Consider the following 16,924-nt stretch of genomic DNA (forward strand, 5'->3'; position numbering starts at 1 on the left):
CGAGCATCAGTATGGGGAAGAAAGTTGATTTGAGTGACTTTGAACGTGGCATGATTGTTGGTGCCAGAAGGGCTGGTCTGAGTATTTCAGAAACTGCTAATCTACTGGGATTTTCACGCACAACCATCTCTAGGGTTTACAGAGAATGGTCCGAAAAAGAAAAAACATCCAGTGAGCGGCAGTTCTGTGGGCGGAAATGCCTTGTTGATGCCAGAGGTCAGAGGAGAATGGCCAGACTGGTTCGAGCTGATAGAAGGGCAACAGTGACTGAAATAACCACTCGTTACAACCGAGGTATGCAGCAAAGCATTTGTGAAGCCACAACACGCACAACCTTGAGGCGGATGGGCTACAACAGCAGAAGACTCCACCGGGTACCACTCATCTCCACTACAAATAGGAAAAAGAGGCTACAATTGGCAAGAGCTCACCAAAATTGAACAGTTGAAGACTGGAAAAATGTTGCCTGGTCTGATGAGTCTCGATTTCTGTTGAGACATTCAGATGTTAGAGTCAGAATTTGGCGTAAACAGAATGAGAACATGGAACCATCATGCCTTGTTACCACTGTGCAGGCTGGTGGTGGTGTAATGGTGTGGGGGATGTTTTCCTGGCACACTTTAGGCCCCTTAGTGCCAATTGGGCATCGTTTAAATGCCACGGCCTACCTGAGCATTGTTTCTGACCATGTCCATCCCTTTATGGCCACCATGTACCCATCCTCTGATGGCTACTTCCACCATGTCACAAAGCTCTAATCATTTCAAATTGGTTTCTTGAACATGACAATGAGTTCACTGTACTAAAATGGCCTCCACAGTCACCAGATCTCAACCCAATAGAGCATCTTTGGGATGTGGTGGAACGGGAGATTCGCATCATGGATGTGCAGCCGACAAATCTGCGGCAACTGTGTGATGCCATCATGTCAATATGGACCAAACTCCCTGAGGAATGCTTTCAGCACCTTGTTGAATCTATGCCACGAAGAATTGAGGCAGTTCTGAAGGCAAAAGGGGGTCCAACCCGTTACTAGCATGGGGTACCTAATAAAGTGGCCGGTGAGTGTATATAAACACCAATTTTAAACTGGTTATATTATCATTAAAACCAATGAATTAAACATTATATTATTACTGTAGTTCACAACATGCTGCAACTAAAATCTGTTTTGTACCTTTAACATGGGGGTAAAAAGAAAGAAACATTGATTAATCAGAGTTCATCACAAGTAGCTTATTAATACTAATGCTGTCATGGAGGTGTGCAGGTGAGTGGATCTCCAAATGCAAGAATACTTTAATAAAACACTTAAGGAAACACCAAGAACACCACACATAATATATACACAGACTAGCTTAACAATAAGAGGGTGTGATAAATGGGAAACATCTGGTGAAACTTATCAACATGAAAAAACTACAAAGAACTACAATATATGGCACAAGACAGGCATTAACAAAAGAGTCCAAACACACAGGGAATACATAAGAAATATATAGAAAGTGCATAGTGCCATACAAAAAACACAAGCATAAACACATGATAATATAATTCTATACTCATTTAACAAGTTTTACCATGATACCACATGTAAAGGCTACATATCTGATAAGAAAAAATGGGTATCCATCACTGTAAGCTTATTGTTTTTCATTTTTACATTCAAAATGGTAAAATCTTACATGAAAAATGGTAAAATTACATGAAATGTAAGGTTAGTTTTTAGCTATATTGCATTTAAGTAAACTAAATGTTAACCAATTAGCACGTTTTTCCTGTCACATTTTTACATTCTTTCACAATGCAAATTATAGTTCATTTGAGTATACTGTAACTATATGTTCCTCTCTGCAATTAAACGCCAGTTGTTTGATAGTTTTGCGAGGGAGACATGCCACTCTTTGTCATTTTCCGACACCGCTTTCCTATAGGAAGAAAACAGATTCACAGAAGTAAAATGAAATGAGCGTGATTGATATTACACAGACACAAAGACTCTAATGAATCCGATGAACTGAATCACATTGTCATTTCTGTACTAAAGTGATGCAACATGTTTGAATGCAGTGTCTGATACTTTGTGATTGAAACATCAAACTATTATTCAGGAAGAATTTGGATGTTTCTAAAATGGCTAAAATAAACATCATGGGACTTTGCAGGTGATTCGTATCGTATCCAGTCAACTTCAACTGCCTTAAATAGTCGGTTAATAGATGTTTATGTAATAATGACTGAATGAAACCTCATCACGCATACACACGCAGAAAACACACAACCAGAAAGTCTCACCATATACACATGCAAGCACCAGCAGAACAGCCACAGCAACTCCTATAGTCACGATCAAACCTGTAATGAAAAAGAGAGGCATTATTAATTGAGCTCGACAATAGATTTTTCAGGAAGGCTATTTTTGACTGATTTTCCACCTTCATCATCTTTATGACATATTTATATTTATAAATTGCGCCACCTGGTGTTTTTATCGCCTAAAACTACATTAGAGAGCTCATGGGGAAACTAAATGATACATTATGTTAATTTATAGATAGGCCTCAATGAAAACATAACAACATTGAAATATATTTTAAACATGCTCAAGGGAAAATGAACTGAATGACTGAATTTGACTCACTAGTGACAGTCCCATTAAGGCTGTTTTCACTGATAATGCTGATGCTGCGCTGACGGTGGATGATGATGCTGCCGCTGAAGACCTCAAGATGATAAACTCCAGAGTCTGTGTGTGTGGTGTGTGTGATGGTGAGAGATCCAGTCTGATGATCCAGCTTCAGTCTGTCTCTGAATCTCTCATTACCTTCATTACACTGAACATCTGTACAGATCTTACTCTGATCTGCAGTGATTTCAGCAATACGAGCTTCATTAAAATACCACGTCATCACATCATTTGGATTTTTTACTACACCAGGATCAAAAGTAACAGATTCTCCCTCCTTCACAGACTTGGTCTTCGTTTTATCCGTCTCTGCACCAGGAACATCTGAAACACAAATTAACATGCTGTTTTTTTTTTTTTTTTTTTTACGGTTATAAAAAACAGTATCAGCATGAAACAAGAAAGAACTGAAAACATGCATCTGCTTAGCATGTATAAGATACATTATGCAATATATTATCAGGGGAACTGAATGGAAAAATTTGTAACTACCTTTCCATTAACTCTGATATTCATAACTATGATTGTCACATTTCGCCCCCTAGTGGCAACCACGCAGAACTATGGCTTATCAACATAAATAATGATACAATAATCATACAATTATAACTTATTCCATAATTATTGACAACCACCATTTTACATTTCTTTACATTTTAGTTGAAAATACTGGTAGGCTAATTCTCACCTCTCTCCTTAGGCTAGGCGCATATATTGTTGGAGCTCCACACAGGCCGTATAGCCTACCTAACCCACTCTACATTGAAATGAGTAATTTCTTGTTTACTACACCAAGCTCAACTGCAACAGCCCTGATGCTGTCTACACTGACTGGACGCGAAAAAGGAACCGTTGAAAATCAATTTGTCCGTGTTAAAGGGACAGTTCACGCCAAAAATAAATAAATAAATAAATAAATAATGTCCTTCCATCATTTCCAGAGTGTGGGGGGGGGGGGGGGGGGGGGAAACATGGAAGTCAATGTGTTACATCGACTGTCTGGATATCCACATTCTACAAAATATCTTCTTTTGTGTTCAGCAGAAGAAAGAAACTCATACAGGTTTGCAACAACACGGGGGTGTAAATGACCATTTTCATTTTTAGGCGAACTTTTTATAGTGCAAGCGTTTGGAGTAGCTACTAGACTACGTCAATCTAGACTGTGGCATCAGTTTAATGTCGGGAATGGGTTTGTGTGGCATCCAGTGTAAACAGTATCACTGGTCACGTTGCACATTTGCATTCGGTGTCTAGGTGTTATAGTGCACAACAGAGAGTGAATAGCCTATTCATTGATAATTTATAGTGTATCTATTTCCTTCAAATAGATTACAGTATATAGGCTGATTCTAAAAATCATTAAAATAAAGTAAGAGTTCAGATGTAATGATTCATGATTAATGGTTATTTGTAAACTGTTTTTAATTTTCTATAGCCAATATATATATATATATATATATATATATATATATATATATTCACTTTAATTCTCAAATGCCTTGGCTTTATATGTTTTTATAAACCAACAAAAAGATCAGCAACAACAAGGCAGGCATTAAACACTTATTCCCTGAAAATGTATTACGGCGTTCACAACCACGCATTCTCTTTCTTGACTTTTATTCTGTAAAGCAAAATATGTACAAATTTTGTATTTATAAAACACATTTTACACGTCTTTTTAAAACATCAAATCCTCTGCACTTTAGGTTACTGGTGAATTAAACAGAATTTTATATGAAAATAAAATGCATTAGATGATAAGAGAAGGTCATACAGGAGGAGGAAGGGAGATGGGGTGGTGTGTAACTAAAGAGAGAATAAACCGCTCTGAATGTTAAGGTGAGGCAGACAAGAAAAAGATACCAATCTATTTGCAGCAATAGTTTATTTTCAAAAAAACTAAGATAACTGTGGGAACATAGAAACAGAGGACATAACAGCTTTGCACAACTTACAAAGACAATGCTGGACATCGAACTGAGGGTGTACACAAGAAAATGAGGACACATGCATATGAAGACAACTATGACAACAAACTGGTAACTAACAAAGGAAACAGAAAATGAAACACAAACTAAATGTTCCTGGAACAGAAATAGAAACTGAAACCAAACTTTAGGTCACTGTAACAATAAAACACTGTGATTAAGTGTGTATAACCGTAGTCTTATTAAATGACTCACCATGGACAGTCATACTAAAGATCGTTTCACTGATGGTGTTGCTGCCAATGATCTGAAGTTTATAAACTCCAGAGTGTGTGTTTGTGGTGTTTGTGATGGTCAGAGATCCAGTCTGATGATCCAGCTTCAGTCTGTCTCTGAATCTCTCATTACCTTCATTACAATGAACATCTGTACAGATCTTACTGAGATCTCCATTGATTTGTGCGATGCGAGTGTTATTAAAATACCATTTAATCTTTTCTTGTTGGTTTGTTTTAACATCAGTGTGTAGAGTGACTGAATCTCCCTCCATCACAAACACTGACACTCTGTCTGTATAAACAGCCGATGCACCTGAAGAAGAAATTAACAATTCATTTTCAATCACTTCCAAGAAAGTGGGAATATAGAACAAGCACAGGGTAAAAGTTTAGTTTATACAGTATTTTTTATTAGATTTTTCTATCTATTGAATCAATGTATGTTTGATTATGAGATATTACATAATACATTTGAGTAATAGTGTCACAATTTCAAATTAAACCATTGGCTGAATAAAATACAAAAGGTTCCGGAGGGCGCTAAAAATCCAGAGGGCGCTAAAAATAAAGGAAAATAAATAAAGCTAAAATTCCTTTAAAAAAAGTAAAAATAAACAGATTTAAAAAATATATATATTTTTTAGTCAGAAATCTATCAAATAAACTAGTCTACATAGTAAATAAAAACAAAAATATTCAGGAAGGCCTCGAAAGGAAAACAGCTGAGAATATTGGTTGCGTAAGAGAACGGTGTTTACAGTTGTCGAGGAAATGAAACCAATGAATGCCTTGTACAAAAGCTGGGGGATAGAATTAAGTTATATTACACAGAAACAATACTTCAAATGTTCACCTTTTCAGACTGTGTTTGCTTAAATTCCACGCCCGACATTTTGACATGTTTTTGTGCGTGACTGTAATGCGCCCCCAGCCCGCGCTTGCGTTCCTGTTTCTCTCCGTCTCAAAGTGCGCGCACCCTGCATGATAAGAGCGAGTGATCTCCATCGCGTTTCAATAGCCTTCACTATTAAAAACTTGTTTACGTCTGAAAATAACGTTACCCGCTTTGAATGTTGTTTGTACTTTTAAGGGCGAAAGTGCACCGCTGAAAGGTAACAAAATTGAATTCGATTTAGAAAAATATAGCCCACATAACTTACCAAGTTGGAAAACCCACACTGGGACGAAAATGAAGTTCATCACCGTTTATATGAAAAACGCATGCAGATTTAGAAACTGAAACTGTTCTGCTTCTTTGTTGACGTCGCCATTTTAAAATCGATGTAACGGGGGCGGGGCTGAGCCTATTGTGATATAAACTAACCTTTCTTCAGTAGCACTAAAAGTCATAAGAGATCAAATCTCAACATTATTTTCAATATGGACCATCCGAATCATGCAGTGGTGGGTCGTCATGGCTATCTGACTTGCACTTTAATATATTTTTTTCCATAAATGAGTATTAAATTATTCCTAATAATGGATGGCAAAAGCCGAAGCGTTCCTATGGCAACGCCAGTAAATTGCTTGGAAGAGAAACCCATCGTCGGCAGTAGCCTAATTTACATTTCAACAGGTAAGTTAAGTTGATTCAAAACCAGACGTGGTGGAAATTCAGACATGGTTTAACGCAGATCACTGAGGGACTGATTAACTAATTCAGGAAATAGCAATAAATGAAATGCCTAACCTAAGATGTAACAGTTAGCGCTAGACTACTACCATAATTTTTAAATGAGAATCAGCATAAGTTAATTTATAGTTTAATAAAGGTGTTAATTTAAATTTACCCACATGTTCAAGTTTTAGGTAACTCATAAGCTGAAACAACTACACTCCATCGCGCTAACTGTTAATCGCGAAACACCCATGCTAACCATGTGCTCAGGCATACCAAACTCATGACACACTTTTAATTTAGTAAAACAAAGTGCTTTGAACACACACAACTCATCAGTATTGGATTACCGGTAAACAATGTTTATACTCAAACCCGAAGTGTTTTAGTTACCCGAAAAGAAGTATAAAAAGATTAAAGAAATAAAACGAGCGCTGCAGTGATGGCTTCGTCGTCGTATTTACTCTGAATGAAGTACATCACGGGCACGCGCCGGCTACAAAGGCGTGCGATGACGTCATCACGCTGGTATGCCAAGCGAAAATAATTAATTTAATAAATGCACATAACACTCTTCTTTTTAAACAACGCACACATAAGCATTTAAACAATATTATAAAAATAACATTTACCAATTCTATAATGAATTTGAAAAGTGTTAATAAATAAAATTCACTATATCACACCTACAACTATATAGTCCTGGACCTGGCCTGTAGACCCGTTCGCAATTTGGTGTTGGGGGAATTTCTCACTTGAACTGAGTAAGTGGGTCCCTAGACATGAAAACAGAGGTGCTCGTCCGCCAAAGTGCCACGAATTACGTAATGGTCAAATCAAATATGGCCGCCATCGGATGATGATGAAAATCCAACTTCTTTGTTTCTGAATGTTTATACACGTTATACCTCTATTTTGACTAATTCGGGTATGTTGAATTAATTTCTGGCATTGATAGGGCCATATTGGGTTATTGTGACCTTGAAAGGGCATGGTCAAGGTCGTTTTCCTATTCTGAAGAATCTCAAAAGACATGTACATGCGAACTAACTTAATTTACAGTCTGCCCTTTTACTGTGTATTTGTACAACACTAGACAGAATTTACAGAAAATAAGAGGACAAGGTTTAACTTTTCTTGTATTTTACCAGGAGTATCACAAGACCTCCAAGGTTCCTAAAGTTTTCATCTGACTATTGAGCATCGCACTAATTGATCAACCGTGAGCATTACACGTGTACATCTCAAATTTACTAACTCAAATTTACAGTCTGCCCTTATACTGTGTATTTCTATAGCACTGGACAGAGTTCACAGAAAAAAAATAAGACAATGTTCGACTTTTCTTGTATTTTATAGAGTTCACAGAAAAAAGAAGACAAGGTTTGACTTGTATTTTACCAGAAGTAGTCAAATTTATAAGATTTCCAAGGTTTCTAAAGTTTTCGTCTCACTATTGAGCATCGCACATATTGATCAACATGGAGCATTCTAAAATACCTGGCCCCAAAAGCTTGAATTTGGTTGCTTCAATGGCAGATCAGGACAATCTTAATCAGGAAGAGCTCTACCGGCGCTTCTCTATAGGCCAGTGGGCCAGGATCGCCCTGGCTGGTTCTATGCTGTGGGAGGTGACATGAAGGTCGAGCAGACCATTCAGCGAGTGTCAAAGGGTCCTGGAGGTCACTATGTCGTAGGAGCCACACACAATGCAAATGCTGTAGCAGAGTTTGAGCTCTTTTTCCATGAGATTGGGATGATCACTGATTTCCTCAACTTTCTCACCAACAACTTTGAAACAGACAGAATGCCATCTCCAGCATGCACTGAGCACCACTCGCCGCCTTACATTCAACCAAAATGTTTCAAAGCTGCTGGACTTTGTGCTAGAGCAGCAAAATCCATACTCAGTGACAATCAATGTGCCTGTTCCACTGCACAATCTGCTCACCAAGCAGGCTGTTGACGAGGTGTCGCTCCTCGCTTGCTCAACTGTCTCCAAAATGGGAAGTATGTCTACTGCTCATACAGGCAGGAGAGGTTAGTTGAGAAGACCAAGAAAATTAGCACAACTGTATCAAAGAGAAAACTACCTCAGTTCAATGAACAACCACAGAAGACACCGACAATCAGTATGAAGGAGCAGAAGTTAGTCTCATACAAAAACATTGCCGAGGCACATAGGAGTATGGACATTGCTAAGGAGCGGGGCATGAGTATCCGGCAGATACTTTCTCATGATGTGCTTTCAGCATCTCCCCTGTTTGATGGTGACCTTCCAGCTCATGTCAACAAGTCAAAACTTGTCAGTGAGATTGAGCCTCGACTTGATCTCAACCAATGGATTCCTGAGTCTACTTATGCCACTCATGTTGTGGTAGACTTCATGTCGAAGATGCGACAGATGCCTCTAGCACAATTCCCTACTTTAGGTGCGGTCATCAATGCCATCATCAGCTCAACATCATCCCTCTGCCAAGAGCCGGAGTTCATCCATCTTGTACTAGATTCCTACATCGAGATGTCCCTGAAAGAAGGGGAGCGCATGCGGCGTACAGACTCAACAACAGGCATCGACATCATTGGCATGAACAGACACACACCCATCCCTCAGCAACTTGACAAGTTCTGGGCATCTGAGGAGAACAAACGGAATCTCCAACTGTTAGCTCGGATATGGTATGCAATTGAGCCAGTGCCAATGCAACTGTCATTGTCAGCTCTATTGTCATTGATGATGAGGTGCTACCATCAAAGGCAGCTGGTGGCGAAGAGATCCCAGACCTCTTGAACTGGATTGAGGAGGCTGATGCCAGGTTGCTGGTGCATGTTGAGTGGGCTGTTCGTGTGAAGCAGTGCAAGAGAGTTGTCATAGTCTCCAATGACACAGACACCTTTGCATTGCTTCTCCACTACAGCCCATACTTCCAAGAACTCGGGATGAAAGAGATCTGGCAGCAGTATGGCACTGGTGAGAGACGGTGAATGCTTCCACTCCATCAAGCAGTTTCTCGTCTTGGAGCGTCACTGACAAAGACAGTGATTAAAGCACATATCCTGACTGGAGATGACTGTATGAGCATGGTGGGGACTAAACCTGCTGCTATGGTTTCTGACCAAGTCCAATACTTAGCCAACTATGGAGAGGCAGACACCTTGACAGAGCAAGATGCAGCGTTGGCTGAGAAGTACTTGGTGTGTGTCTGGGCTGGGGCCAGGTCAACAACAGCTAAGACATTTGATGACTTAAGGGTAGAAATCTACACCAGTGGAAGTGCTGGAATTGACGCTCTCCCTCCCACAAGTAGTGGGATCAGAGGCCACATCCAACGAGGGGCTTTTCTGGTTCATACGGCATGCCACTTGCTTGCAACAACCAAGGATGCCAAAGCAAGACTAGAGCCAACGGAACATGGATGGAAGGAGCACTTTGGCACACTCCTGCCATCAAAATGTCTGAAGCCCTTACCACCAAGTCTGCTCACAGTATGTAAGTGTGCAGGCAAGTGTGAAAATCGCCGATGTGGCTGTCGTGCTGCTGGAGTTTCATGTACCATATTCTGCCATGGAAAAATTATCCTGTAAAAACCCATCCCACTAACATGCATGCACACACACAGTACACTTTGAGAGAAATCAGACTATATGGTGCACTTTTAGTTAATTTGGTATGATGTAATTGTATCACTTATTGATACATAGTTTTATTTGCACCCAATTGTTTTATTTTATATCATTGAACTAACACTCAATTAAAATAAAAGTTCAAACGGATGTTTATATTTTTTACATTTCTTCTCTTCATGTCTTGTTATAATAATAAAAAATCATTGTGGAAAAAAATACAATAAAAAGTGACTATTAAAAAAAGAAATCTTAATCGAGTTATTGAAAAATGATGTTGACATTGAAATTTCAATGACAAGATGATCCTTAATGTTAAAAACAATATTAGCAATGAATGTTAAATGTCACATTTAGTAGAATTAGACTTATTGCATCTGTTTTTTATTCCTAATAATGGCCAAGTTATGGATAAGAAGTAGGAGGATGACCTTGACCATGACCTTTTAAGGTAAAAAGTCAGCCAATATGGCCATAACAATATCAGAAATGAATTCCACATACCATAATAAGTCTAAATAGAGGTATTACATGTGTATACACATTCAGAAACCAAGAAGTTGGATTTTCGTCATCATCCGATGGCGGCCATATTTGATTTGACCATTACGTAATTCGTGGCACTATGGCGGATGAGCACCTCAGTGATTTTTTATGTCTAGGGACCCACTTACTCAGCTCAAGTGAGAAATTCCCCCAACACCAAATTGCGAACAGGTCTACAGGCCAGGTACTGGATTAATAGGCCTATATTTTGCTTTTCCTATTTCTTCCATTGACGTTTGATCAGTAGCCTACATGACACTATAAGTTCTGTCTCTTCCTTGTATAATACTTTTACTTCAGGCAGTGACTGGCAATGAGACTGATCTTCAAAAGAGACCTTAAGTTTATTAATATTAGTCTCGAATTTCCCCAGCTGAAGATAATGCTCTGCTATGATTTTGTAGATGGACAGTTTTAAGAATAAACGAAGCAGAGTTGAAGAGAAAGCAGGGTTGGCAGCAGAAAGGTAAACATTGGATGAACCATATAATTTAGGGATCATTAAGATTTCCTCTTATAGTTTTAATATTTTAATCATTGAATAACACAACAAATTTAAGGAGCAAAGGGTTTTGATTTAAATATCTTTTCACAAGAGTTCCTGTCCTGGTCCAGCTGCAGAATAAAGCGGTCTCCTTCTCACTGCTCGATGGTACTGACCCTGTTTATCTGTTGCTTTCTTAGCAGATGCGGTTGGATCGGCTAACTCAGGTCCCAGGTGTTGTGAAGGAGCAAAGTCAGGGTGGTCTGGGTCAGGGTACGGACAACCTGCATAATAAACATAAAGACCATGCATGTGCTCTTAAGTAACTATTTTAATATATAACATTTTTGTCAAGACGGTGACAGCTTTTCTAAGCCATCAGCTGTGTAGCTGTGGGTGTTTCTTTACAGCTGGGCAAACGCTAGCTAGCATTAGCACTGCCAAAACTAGAGCTGACGTTAGGTAGCAGGCTAGCTATTATGTTTTGCTAAAAAGACAACCAAACCAAACATTTTATACATTACCTGTAAGAAAATGTCTTCCACAAACACGATGATGGAGGTTTGGTTCCCAGTCTGCCCCGTTAGAAATGGCTACTCCGCCACCAAGCAGTCTTGCTATCTTCTCTTTAGCACTACTTTTGATGACATCCACTCGCTTTAACCTCCTCACCAACAGGTTCCGCTGGATAAATTAACTTTTTCTGAAGGAAATCGATAAAACCCTACACCTTTTGCTGTATCTGGCACGCAACCCCAAACACAACACGTTTTCGTCATCGTTTCAACTATGATCAACAATGTTTTTAACTATGTAGTTGCCGGCTGGAAATGCCGTATAGTCCATTCTCTTAATTTCATAGCTTTTCTCTTGGTTGCGCTGCTTCCAGTGGTGAATGTTTATGTTAGAGCTTTTATCCAATCATATTTCAGCCATCATGTGTTGCCAGGGTCAAAGAAATCTTCCTTGAGGCCTTCAGAATTGATAGTGCAGTGCCTGTACCTTAAAATGAATAACAATGAAACTCTTGCTTTAACCAATCAGATAATCAATCAGATTTCATCAGCCAATCAGATTTCAATTTGACTACACAGGGGCCATAGCGGGCATAGATATCATATAATAAAGGCTAGATGTCTTATGGCGGAGTCACTTCCGGCATCACCGTTCGGCCATCTTGTCACAGGCAGGCTCTGATGTAAGGTGAGTGATCAGCATGAACACAAATCCTCTTATCTCGTTGAAATCTTGACGGATTTACAAACGGTTTGGTTTCTTACAAACGTTATTAACATGGCTATAATTCTGAATGCTTGAACATATATGTTATAATTATTCATATGTATGCAGTATCATAACTACATCTCTGACGTTTATAACAAACCAAACCGTTTGAAAATCGGTAGAAAATTGAGCAAGTTATGGTTATTTAAAAGTGCACCATTAAAACACAATGTTACGAGTGAGCAAGCTGCCTGTGACAAGATAGCCGCCACGTGCGTATGTCGACCTCCATTGGCCAGCAGCGCGGACGAGACATCTAGCCTTTATTATATGATATCTATGATAGCAGGCCTATAAGTCGGCATTTTCAGGTCTTTTGATTGGATGGTTAGAGCGCTAGTAGTCAGAGCTAGCAAACCGCATTTGTAGCGAACTGCATAAACTAAAATATATTCCTGTAGGTTAGATTTTTTTCAACCCACAAATTAATGTTTCTTTCCCTCCTCGACCCCAGCAGTTTCAAACCTACCGTAAAAAAAATCCCTTATTCAGCCTTATCCAGCTTAACGCAGAGTCACGGGACTCTATTCGGTCTGTCCCGGGTAAAAACAGAACTGACTGTTATGTATGCCATGACTTATTTTGAAGGCAAAAGTCCCGCTGATCTCATTGATTTCCTTCAAAGCATCTGTGTGAGAGCATGGGGGAGCTGTACACATCCTAATGCTTTGCGGTGACTCTCGCTGTGTCCACTGCTTCTGTCGAGCCCTAAAGAGAATTAAAACATATGCCAGAAATAAGACTGGACACACTCGTCTTTCAGCATTAGCTTCGATGGCGATAGAAAAGGTTGTTGGGACTGAAACGCACAGATAACCCTATAGTGAACGAGCACCGTTGCCTCCAATTTCCGGCATTTGTCTGCAATTTCGTAAAATCTGATGGCGATTGAAAATCGGGCCTAAAATCATGCAGTGTGCATTAGACGCCATAATACATAGGACTCTCGCTTGTCGCCACCTACTGGTGTAACTTTGTAACCTAAGGAAAGGGTCAGAAAGACAGACTTTTTAAATGGAAACATTTGAACAGCACTGAAGGAACCATCTATTATATTAGACATCTCTACCAAATTACGTGCATTTAGAATGATTACTAAATGATAAGGTTACACTGTGGTTTTATTGTAAGCTAAAGCAATGACTGTTAAAAGTATAAATTAATAAATTAATTAAAAAAACATTAAAGGTTTAGTTCACCTAAAAAGGAAAATTCTGTCAGTAATTACTCGCCCTCATGTTGTTCCAACCCCGTAAGACTTTCGTTCATCTTCGGAACACAAAAGATATTTTTGATTAAATCTGAGAGCTGGATCACTCCTCCATAGGCTTCTTAAGGGATTGAAACTTCCCGGGCCAGAAAAGTTATTAAAGACATCGTTAAAATAGTCCAAGTGACTACAGTGGCTCAATCTTAAGTTTATCAAGCGACGAGAATACTTTTTGTGCGCAAAAAACAAACAAAAATAACGACTTTATTCAACTATTCATTTCCTTCTCTGTGGGCCGTGATATTTCACGTAGTGTAACTGCGCAAAGCTTCTGTGTTGTACGTTACACGTAGGCTCACTATTGGCCGCAGCTGGTCTTGTGTGTGTGATGCGTGATGTACAACCTAGAAGCTTTGCGTAGATTCACTACGTGAAATAACACGGCCGTACAGAGAAGGAAATGAATAGTTGAATAAAGTCGTTATTTTTGTTTGTTTTTTGCGCACAAAAAGTATTCTCATCGCTTGATAAACTTAAGATTGAGCCACTGTAGTCACTCGGACTATTTTAACGATGTCTTTCATAACTTTTGGGCCGGCCAGTTTCAATCCCTTAAGAAGCCTATGGAGGAGTGATCCAGCTCTCAGATTTAATCAAAAATATCTTCATTTGTGTTCCGAAGATGAACGAAAGTCTGACGGGGTTGGAACAACATGAGGGAGAGTAATTACGGACAGAATTTTCATTTTTGGGTGAACTAACCCTTTAAATCAAGGAATGCTACTTTGCCAAACAGAAGTATTTTTTTTATTTGACAGTTTTTCAAACATATTTTTTTATGGATTCATTTTATTTGACATTCTGCATGCTGTGTAATGGAAATCAGACTATGAGGTTCATAGCAGGACAGGAAGATGCTCTTCACCTACAAATTAAACACACATCAATCAAATGGGCTTTCTCATGCATGAGCTAATTTTCTGTCAAGAGTTCAACCCAGATAAATGACCACAGCGGGTTTCAGTTTGACTCAGACCTGCTCGTGTCAAAGTAACACTGGCAATAATGCGAGATGGCGGATATCCTTTGATTATTTGCAACAATTGAACACTTATAAAGAAATCTGAAATCCATAAGATTTATTTTATCATTAAATTTAGGTTGACTAATCCAGTTTTCCACTCTTCTGCTTTTCATATTTGACCGTCGAAAACTACCTCTCAGTACCCATCAATGTAAAAAAAAAAAAACGTTTTCCGGGTAGTTTTTGCCCCTTGAGAGCCAGAAGAACATATATAATACATATACAATATATATATAATCATAACATGCGTAAAGAGTGTGCGCGTTAACTATTAGGGTGGTCAAACTCGTCAAACTGGTCGTGGGAGGATACACATGACAGCTTCAGTGTTTTCAGCGGATAGTCTTATTAGATCAGAGTTACGCTGAACTACTGAAGAAAATGTTTCGCACGCTTGTTTTTGTTCTGTGCTCTCTGATTGGTAAGTTATAAATTAATTTGTACGGTTTCATTTATTTCCGTTTCAGAAAAAAAAAAAAAAGATTCTGCAACGGTTCAAAATACTTTTAAGGATTTATTTGCAAATTCACAAAGATTACTGTGAGATCTTTGGATTCGGGCCTCTTCTCAGTCAGTCTGTTATAATGAGCCAAATATGAAGCTACGTAAAGTCTCCAGCAGAATTCAACTTAAACTATTTTAATTTGGCTGTAGCCTAATTAACTAATATGAAACCTGACATATTTACTTTGCTCTACAAGCAGATAAAACATATTAAAGATCAAATGATTGATTCACACACATTGTGTCTTCTTTATGCATGTTACCTTTCGTTCTGTTTGGTGCTTTACAAACTGAACTCAGGCTTTCTAAACCAACAACAGCATTTATTAATCATGTAAAATCCTTTCTCCAGGTGTGTTTGCTGCCGAAACAAATAAAATACAGCCAGTGTCAGTGATGGAGGGAGATTCTGTCACTCTAAAAACTGATGATACTGAAATACATGAAAAATACAATAGCATACTGTGGAAGTATGGAGCTAAAAATAATATTATAGCTGAAATCAGTAGAAGTTATGGATTCTTAACAACTGATGATGTTGCTGATGGGAGATTCAGAGACAGACTGAAGCTGGACGATCAAACTGGATCTCTGATCATCACAAACACCACAACTGAACATACTGGAGTTTATGAAGAACTGAGAAGTGGAAATATACTGACATCAAAAACATTCAATGTTTCTGTCTATGGTGAGTCGAGATCATTTATTCAAACATTCACATATTCTTATTTTATTGAAATAATCTTTGGTTCAGAAATTAAGCAGAAAACACAGCATTTGAGGCAGTAGGTTGATTACCACAACAATAATTTTGCTCGTCAAGAAAAGAAAAGAAAAAAAATCAAGGTTACGGTACGGCGAGGCGCTTACAATTGAAGTTAATGAGGTAATATTTTTAAGATATAAAAGTAGAAATGTAAAGCTTATAATTCAATAAAAACATACATTAACTCTACTGTCAAAATAGTGTATTATTTGAGTTGTAAAGTATTAATATTTGTAAAATATTTTTTCAAGGCGTTGTAAAGCAACAAAGTTAAGAATTTAACTGTACAAAGTACCAGTATTTTAGTGTTTAAAGATTGACCCCATTGATGTCCAGTGTAAGCGCCTCACTGTAACCTACATTTCTTCTCTTTTTATTTTATTTTAATTTTTTTAAACAAACAACTATGAATACAAGGGGCGAGTCATAATGATTTTTGTGGTAATCAACTTCATGCATGCTGTCGATTGAGTTTAATTTGTGCTGAACTCTGACTATTTCTTTAATTATTAACATAATGAAATGTTTACTCATTATATTTTGAGATGATGGAAACACTCACTGACCGGTAACACACTACACCAGATTGATGTTTAGATTTACCCATATTTATCTTTATTCTCTCATGTTTTCCAGCTCGTCTGCCTGTTCCTGTCATCAGCAGTAACTCTTCACAATGTTCTTCATCATCATCTTCATCAAATTGTTCATTGTTGTGTTCAGTGTTGAATGTGAGTGATGCGACTCTCTCCTGGTACGCAGGAATCAGTGTATTGTCCAGCATCAGTGTGTGTGATCTCAGCATCAGTCTCTCTCTACCTCTGGAGGTGGAATATCAGGATAAAAACACCTACAGCTGTGTGGTGGCTTATTCATTCATCAACCGGACTCAACATCTGGACA

At 38.4% G+C, this 16,924-nt stretch overlaps 1 protein-coding gene and 1 long non-coding RNA gene across 2 annotated transcripts in view; both read right to left on the reverse strand.

Annotated features, from left to right (window-relative positions):
- Positions 1-16,924, reverse strand: part of LOC130087032 (uncharacterized) — a 282,385-nt gene that overhangs the window by 19,978 nt on the left and 245,483 nt on the right. The gene's annotated exons all lie outside the window — the stretch shown is intronic.
- LOC130086978 (uncharacterized) lies at positions 5,097-6,990 on the reverse strand. The gene is made up of 2 exons (XR_008807312.1): positions 6,910-6,990; positions 5,097-5,211 (listed from the first exon to the last, which is right to left on the reverse strand). It is a non-coding gene; the product is annotated as an uncharacterized LOC130086978 (long non-coding RNA).

This window comes from Rhinichthys klamathensis, unplaced genomic scaffold, assembly GCF_029890125.1.
Source record: "Rhinichthys klamathensis goyatoka isolate OS25496 unplaced genomic scaffold, OSU_Roscu_1.1 h1tg000103l_1, whole genome shotgun sequence".
Classification (NCBI taxonomy): Eukaryota; Metazoa; Chordata; class Actinopteri; order Cypriniformes; family Leuciscidae; genus Rhinichthys; species Rhinichthys klamathensis.